The 8,403-nt window shown below is 38.9% G+C and overlaps 1 long non-coding RNA gene across 7 annotated transcripts; it reads right to left on the minus strand.

The window, feature by feature from the left end:
- Positions 1-1,454: 1,454 nt before the first annotated feature.
- LOC123086163 (uncharacterized) lies at positions 1,455-7,512 on the minus strand. 7 transcript variants are annotated; one of them, XR_006440597.1, is made up of 6 exons: positions 7,035-7,512; positions 6,843-6,951; positions 6,517-6,739; positions 6,223-6,303; positions 1,777-6,103; positions 1,455-1,665 (listed from the first exon to the last, which is right to left on the minus strand). It is a non-coding gene; the product is annotated as an uncharacterized lncRNA (long non-coding RNA). The 7 variants fall into 7 exon arrangements; XR_006440600.1 differs by having other exon boundaries at positions 6,202-6,303; XR_006440601.1 differs by lacking the exon at positions 6,223-6,303.
- Positions 7,513-8,403: the final 891 nt, after the last annotated feature.

Below are 8,403 nucleotides of genomic sequence, written 5' to 3' on the forward strand. Positions count from 1 at the left end.
GTTCCCATAAATTGTTTGCTCACAAATCCCTATGCATAGGAAGTGGGTTAGACTTAAATGTACTAGTCATATGTTTCATGATGCTCCCATCATGTTTCAATTCCTATGTTTTATGAGTGCATCATTGAAATCATCATGCCTAGCTAAAATGGCATTAAAGAAAAGCACTTGTTGGGAGTCAAACCAATATTTATGCCTACTGTTTTGGTGTGTTCACATGCCTATGCTACTATAGTAATCATGTTTTATAGTTTTTGTTTCATTAAAGTGCCAAGTAAGACCTTTGGGCTGGTCTATGGTGATAGTTAATTTGATCTTGCTGAAGAACAGAAATTTTTGTGCCCAGTAAAATAATTTTCAGTTTTTACAGAAGCGTGATAAAATCTTGAATCTTTTTCACAAGATTGACATACAAATTCCCCATGTTTTTCTAATTTTTCACAACTTTTGGAGTTATATAAGTATACTAGTTGACCCGTTGCGCCAAATGGCGCAGAGACCCGCTGAAAACATGTTGTCGATGAAAATAGTTTCATGCAGAAAGAACCTTGAACTAAACCATAGTCTGGAAAAATGGAAATTTTGCATAATATGAATATGTTCAATCTAAAAAAATGGCCACTATGATGAGGTAGTAAAGTTGGCATGGTTGTATTTTTTTAGCAAGTTTGAAATGATGGTTATCATGATGAAAAATTTGTGCATGCATATATTTCTTGGGATGATGAGAGAGTAAAGCTGGTTTGGCTGTATTTTTTTAGCAAGTTTGAAAACATGCAATATGATGAGAAAGCAAAGTTGGCTTGGTTGTATTTTTTTAGCAAGTTTGAAAACACGGTTATCATGATGAAAAACTTGGGCATGCATATATTTCTTGGAAAAAAAGAAGGAGAAAGATAAGAAACCTAAGGAAAAAAGATATAATATAGCCGGTTTATCTTAAAATAGTTGATTTATTTTAATAGCACAGAGTGAAAGCCGAAACAAAAAACATTCATTGGTATAAAAAATGAAGATAGAAGTGTTTTGAAACGTTGTCTCTCTCGATAAAAATCGGCTGTACCAATTACTAAGGCATATATGAATATAGTTGGTTTATTTTGATATACTTGGTTTACTTTAATAGCATAGAGTCAAAGTTGAAATAAAAAAACAGCCATTGTTATGAAAAATTAAAATAGAAGTGTATTGAAAAGGTTGTGTCTCTCAATAAAAAACGGTTGTACCAATTACTGAGGCATATGCATGTAAAATGTCGCAGAGACCTGCTAAAGCCATGTAGTTGATGAAAATAATTTCATTTTTCAAGGACATATTCGATACTAGTAATAAAAAGCCCATGTGTTAAACCATGCTATTTTTAAAATGTCTATCAAAAAGATCATCCAGTAAACCCATGAGCCACAATTCCTTTCTAATGGAAGCAGGTAATGTAATCTATGAGGTTGTAATAGTGGAAAGACCATTATCAATATTTTTATTATTCTTATAACTGTAAAGAAGGAGACCACTACCATCTGAATTCATACGTGCACCTGCCATAAAACCAGTATATTGCACAAACAACACTCGCAAATTGTCATAGGCTTTCTGTAACAATGTAACCACTGTAATTTCTTCAGCGATGACAAGAGCTGGTAGAATGATGGTTGCTTGCTTGGATCGCTGCACCAAAGATCGTTGAGGTCATAGTTAGTGAGGCAAGTAGCAGAAAAGAAGAGGAAATAAAAATTGAGAACAGCGGCATATTATTTGAGAAATGAGCTGTCATCTTACTTGTCCCGACATGAAGATATTATGCTAGCCACCAGTGGAATGACTTCTTTGGGAATACCTAGTCGTTTGTTCTGGAACCCAACTGCTCCAAAAACTTGCATCGGATTCAGCCTGCTTGAAAGTACAGCCAACGTTGCTAATTCCCATAGGATTACTCACATAGGGGCAAAAGCTCTTTCTCTAACATGCAAGAAGAACGAACATAGGACTGTACGTATGATAAGTTTCTATAAGATAAGCAGCTTGTTGTGTTACCACCTAGACAAAAGCACCTGAGTGGACAGATCAAAACGCTGGATAGGGGCCACATCTAGCACACGCTTTTCACATATCATTTGAATTTTGGTGGATCCTGGATGAACGGCTTCTTGGAGACTGAATTCGGGTGGACTCCTAGATCTCAAGTATAGATATTAATCCAGAAAATTGTCCTATGGAAAATACAAAAATATAACAACCATGAGCTGAAAGCTTGCTTGTAATTAGAACAACAACCTACATGTAATCCGTCAGGGAGAATGATACTGCAAAAAAGGTTAAATCTCTTATTCTGAAAACCGTGCAAAGGAGTGCCCCACTGTAATAATGTAAATTTCCTGGGATGTATATTTAATAGCTAAATTTTGTTCAAATATCTGGGAATATTAATCATAAACCCGAAGGATGCATGAAACAGCGGACCAAATATATCTACCATAAGACACCGAAAAAGATATCATTTGGATATATTTTGTCAACAAAATTGACATACACAATAACCATGACAATCCTGCACAAAGGATGGTATACACCAGAATACTTTCACTCATAAAGTCTATCTAAAAGCTAAGGTTTATTCTTAGACGCAAATATACTATCAACTCATAAAGCTGAGATACCCCTTCGGACCAGATCACCTAAGTTTGCACTAATATCAACTTTTACTTTGCAATAATAAGAAGATCTTCATACTTTCCTCTATCCCAAATCTAATAGGTTTACAACCCTGATACATGACATTGGCTACTGTCATGTTGCATTTCAAAAGAACAAGGGAAAAAGGCACAACAACCATGTTCTATTACCCAATTTCAGTAACCATAAACTCTGTGCCTAGCAGCAAAGATCTCATAAATGCACATACACATGATCACAAATTGTATCATCTAAATGCAAGAACAAAGTGGAGGAAAGAGAGAGGATGTAGAGGCAAATCTAAACTTCCTCGAGCACCTTGCTCCTGCTGCTCTAGTCGGAGACCCTCCCTCAACCGCCAATCACATCCGCAACCGCCGCTGAAATGTAATGAAGGCCTCCCATGAAAGGAAATTAATATCTATATATGAGAAATCAGATGAGAATATGCGGAGTAACCAATAGGCATTTTTAGCATCACTATGATACTGGATAATGTTGGCCTCTGGCAGCACGATGCATCACAAGCATATGTCGAGACACAAAGGTAAGTAGTAGATAATTTTATACCCCAGTGCAGACTATGTGTTCTTCCTGAATGGAACACAGAAAACCTGAATTGGAATTTTCAGAAGTTCTCTAAAACTACATGTCATCAATGTGTAAAGTATCCTATGCCTAGTACCTATGTATGTAACAAATTCACGTCTCCATTGTCCAGAATTCAACAGCCATCAGAATATAAACAAACTTGACAAGCATTGTACTGCCCCTTCTTACATAGACCATGCAAACTAACAAGGATGTCCCTTCAACCACATATAACACAAGCATAAATCAAAGAATATTAAATTGCGACTTCAACTATAGATAACACAAGCACCGTTGTGTTGTCTAGCATAAACAACATGGAGCCCGTAGCAGCAGCGTACGATCTGCGATTTACATTTATACTCAGTACTGTTAGCAAAACAAACCACCTTTCGTTTATTAAATCATGATTTTCTCACCATGAATCATAGTAAATTATATATACATGATTTTCAGTCATGGTTGGTTTCTGTGCCTAAAATAGGTATGCAAATTGGTGCATGGGTGCAAATAGTAGCAAGTATCGCTCACAGATAACAATCTACTCAAACTGAATTGAAACCAGACAAATAATGCAACCAGACAACCAGGTATAAAACTGGCACATATGTGTACAGACAACTATTTCATTGGCCTTTCCTCGAATTTGTACCTATTCATCTGTGCTTATGTTTAAAGATCGAGTATCCATCCGCTGTAACATCAAGAAATTGCACATGTATCTTTCTCTCCACTCTTTTCACAAAATTGGTTGTTTTAAACATAAAAATTGTTGGCAATACATATATGATTATATTTTTTCCAAATAATTAACTCACATGTTAGCACAAAAATATTCGTTGGTATGAAAAATGAAGATAGAAGTGTTTTGAAATGTTGTCTCTCTCAATAAAAATCGGTTGTACCAATTACTGAGGCATATATGAATATAGTTGGTTTATTTTAATATACTCGGTTTACTTTAATAGCATAGAGTCAAAGTTGAAACAAAAAAACAGCCGTTGTTATGAAAAATTAAAATAGAAGTGTATTGAAAAGGTTGTGTCTCTCAATAAAAAACAAGACTGAGAATAGTAAGGCGGATAAATTAAGAATGACAAGTAAACCAAGAGATGAAAAGATTGAAAACCACATATAGTCAAAAGACCGAAAACCACATGAGTAAAAAAGTACTTGTTTGGAAACTAAACCTGAAGTACTGAGACTAAAAACAAGACTATTTAATTAAATGAAAGTATGAAACTACTGAACTATTGAAATACCAAACACACTGTCCAACTAAATCATGTAAAGACTAAAAATTGAAAAAAGCATAAATTAGACTAACTAACAAAGTGGAAAAGTCTGATCTATGAAAGAGATAAACTATCAAGAATCATAGGGGTCTATTGAGATGGACTAAAATACTGGCAAATGATGCAAGCACAATGACTAAATAAAGGAACAAAAAACTGAAGGAACGAAGAGAAAGGAACAAAAACTAAACCAAATCAATAAACTGAATGTGACATGAGTGATTTAACTGATGGACAAAATGTACTTCTTACTCTACTACATAATGAACAAACACTGAACAACTTAAAGAAACATGATCAAAATGAAACTATGATTTTCCTAACGGGTACAGGTCTGTGACAAATGAAACGTGACTGCACCTAAATATCAAAAACTACAAAAGAAAACATTAATCACTTAAAAGAATGACAGAGGATACATAGAAAATACGAAACACACCCGTGGAGATTACAAAAGTACTCAACACAGAGAAACATAAAAACTCATTCCAGAGATCACACACACAGAGAGTACTGTCTCTGTGGCGAAACATGTGCATCAGCGGAGAAACAATAGTCCAACATTTACACGCCTCGCGGGCTACAAAAATGCAGGCTGCAATTCAATGCTAATGCAAAAGTGTCAGGCAACATGCAATGCTGGAATTTGCGAATCATTATCTAACTAAGCAACTTCGAGCTAGACAGAAGAAACACATAATGGATGATGAGAAAATACTACCCACTACCACGCCTAACTCTCACATGAGTATGGTGGGACCCTCCTTATCAATAGAATAGTCGCGTCGTCTAAATAGTGAGTTGCCTACCACAATTTGTATATATGCATTTGTACATGTGATATGCTAAACTGAACATCATAGAGTTAAAACCATTGAGATGGTCCAGACATTAGCATTGCCAATAAAAAATACTTTACCTTCCATCAGATCACTTCATGTGGTCTGTGCGTTTAGTCCTGAGGCCATATCCATCTCCCCTCAACATACAAAAAGCAAAATATCTAACAAAAGGGAAAGCAACAAAAAAACTTCTCTATTGGTTAAAATTCTGAGCTAGGCAAGTTGAATAGTTAAGGCATTGCCATGTGTTCATTGTCAAATAATCAATATTTTAGCAAACGATACACAATAACGAACGACATGCATCTCATAGCTACATAGAGGAAATCCGGATCATGGCTGCTCAGTTCGAAGTGGATATTAACAAACAAAAAAAGGAGAAGTTATCACAGCATCTGTCAAGCTGCAACATTAGCTTTCTAATATTTATTAGGTATGCAACACATAACATACTTTAAGCCTCAAGCCATCAACAATTCCAGGTCCAGGAATTATATGAGCATCAATAATACCAAGTATATTGCTCTCATGTGTAGAATATTCATCTTGAAAGGAAAAAAACTAAGCATACTGCGCGAATATGCAAATAGAATGGAAGGATAGGGAATAACACATTTCTCACCATTCGTCTTGCATAATGAATGTATTTTCAATGTCAGCAAACTTGCGGTTCTCGAAGATCAAAAGGTTGCGCTTCTCAGCAATCTTCAAAAAGAGTTCATAAGGTCCCATTATATAAAGGATGCTGAATTTGCATATTCAATAGTGAACAACTCTGGTAACTAAATAAAGGAGGCATCTACCCATAATCATAAGAGAATTACATCATGTACTTGCTAAACTGATCCTTCTCCTAGTAGTTGGCGTCCTCCCCCTCCATAAATATGGAAGAAATCATCCCAGAGCTTAAAACAGGATGGAAGGTGAAAAAAGCTTGTCAAGTTGAACCCACAGGCATGGACGCTATACGATATTAGAAGAAAAAGCATGGAAAATGTCGTAGCTAGTAGAGAAGGAGCATTGCTACTCAAACCTAAAAAAATTGAGGATTGCAACTCAGATCTAATAAAAAGTTCACATCATTGAAGTTCATATGAACATCAATTCACTGTAACTACCTTTCTGGGCAGGTCACCTCCCTCTCGTGTAAACCGCAGCCACCGCCCAGCGCCGCCGCCTTCCTCTTCTCTCCTGAGCACTTGCCACCGACCTCCGTGCCCTCAACTCTCGCCTCCGGCCTCAGTGCGAACATCAATTCACTGTAACTACCTTTCTGGGCGGGTTGGTGGACGGAGCAGATGGCTTCGGTGGAATGAATTTTACAAATGAATCAACCTTCCTCTAGAAATAAGGAAGGAAGTTTCGTTCATTCATTTGAAAAACAACAACAATAGTGTATGTAGCATCTTGATCCATGGAAGAAGGTGGGGGAGCAGGAAGGGACCTTGTGCGTGGGGTAGTCGTTGCCGTGGTCGGGCTAGACGGCGTCTCCGAAGAGCTCGTCCATGGAAGGTAGGAAGGAGCTGCTGCAGGTCGCCTGCTGCTGCTATGGACTAAATCGAACAGAAAAAGAAATCAGGGGTCCGATCCGATCTGATGTGAGAGAGGAGCGTAGCCGGGGAAAGGGAGAGCTCACCGTTCCCTGTAGGCTGTAGGTCGCCGACCACCCTAAAAAATCGTCTGTTGCCTCCAGACTCCTCCTCTCCCTGCAATCGCTGCCAACCCTCACCTCTCTCATCTCCTCCCTCAAGTTGACTCCTCCCTCCTTGTCCACGCACCCAACGCCTAACGCATGCGCCCTCGCCCTCGCCTGCTGGAACAGCCATTGCCGCACCGTTGGCGCTCGGCCGCCCCGGGAGTAGCAGGCAGCGGCGGTGATGAGCGAGGATGGGGGAGGGGCTGTGGGGAACGAAACGTGCGCAACACCCCGGCAGCGGCATGGCGCCACGAACGGCGGCTTCCTCCCGGGGACGTGGTTGTAGGGGAGAGAGGAGGGAGGCACAACGGCAGCGGCGGCGACTAACGAGAATGGAGGAGGGAGTAGCGCGAGATGTGGGGCTTGGTGAGACTAGGGTTTGTCCGGTGGGGGCTGGGGCCTGGGGAGACGGGGCATTGGGTGCAGAGCGCGTGGTGGGGATTAGGCAAAACGGCCTGCACGCTGAAACAGGCGACCCAGCCAACCAGCGTGCCGCGCGAGCCCACCTGTCATTGGTCAGTGAAAAACGATCGTGAGGTGAAAACTGATTTAATCGCCGTGAAGATCCAACGGCTCAGGCATGTCCGAGAGCCAGATCCGACGGCCCATGAAGGCCCAATCGGGGGAGCCTTCTGGAGGGGAGTTGGCTAGCCTCTTTTACCTTTTAAATGAAGTTTCCAGATTACTACAGACTGTTTAGTTTTTAACAGATTTTGTTTTCATTGTGTTGTTTGCTTATTTTGATGAATCTATGCGTAGTATCGAAGAGTATGAACCATGGAGAAGTTGGAATAAAGTATATATAACACAAATATAAATTTAGAATGAGTTCACAACAGTACCCAAGTGGTGGTTTGCTTTATTATACTAACGGAGCTTACGAGTTTTCTGTTGAGTTTGTGTTGTAAAGTTTTCAAATATTGGGTAAAGTTTTGATGAAGTAAGGAATAAGGAGTGGCAAGAGCCTAAGCTAGGGAATGTCCAAGTCACCCCAAGGTAATATTCAAGGACAACCAAGAGCCTAAGCTTGGGGATGCCCCGGATGGCATCCTCCATTTCATCTTCTTCTATCGGTAAATTTACTTGAGGCTATATTTTTATTCACCACATGATATGTGTTTTCCTTGGAGCGTCATTTTACTTTATTAGGGTTTACTTTCTGTTATTTATATTAATGTTTTTCATCTTTTAGTTCAACAAAAAGGTCAAGTATAGCTTTTACCATGCTTATTTTACAAGTTTATATGTTGTTGTTTTGAAAAGAGAAAGTTTTCTATCATTGTCTGAATTCTTCTGGAAAGTCAGAATG

This window comes from Triticum aestivum, chromosome 4A (assembly GCF_018294505.1).
Source record: "Triticum aestivum cultivar Chinese Spring chromosome 4A, IWGSC CS RefSeq v2.1, whole genome shotgun sequence".
NCBI classification, from domain to species: Eukaryota; Viridiplantae; Streptophyta; class Magnoliopsida; order Poales; family Poaceae; genus Triticum; species Triticum aestivum.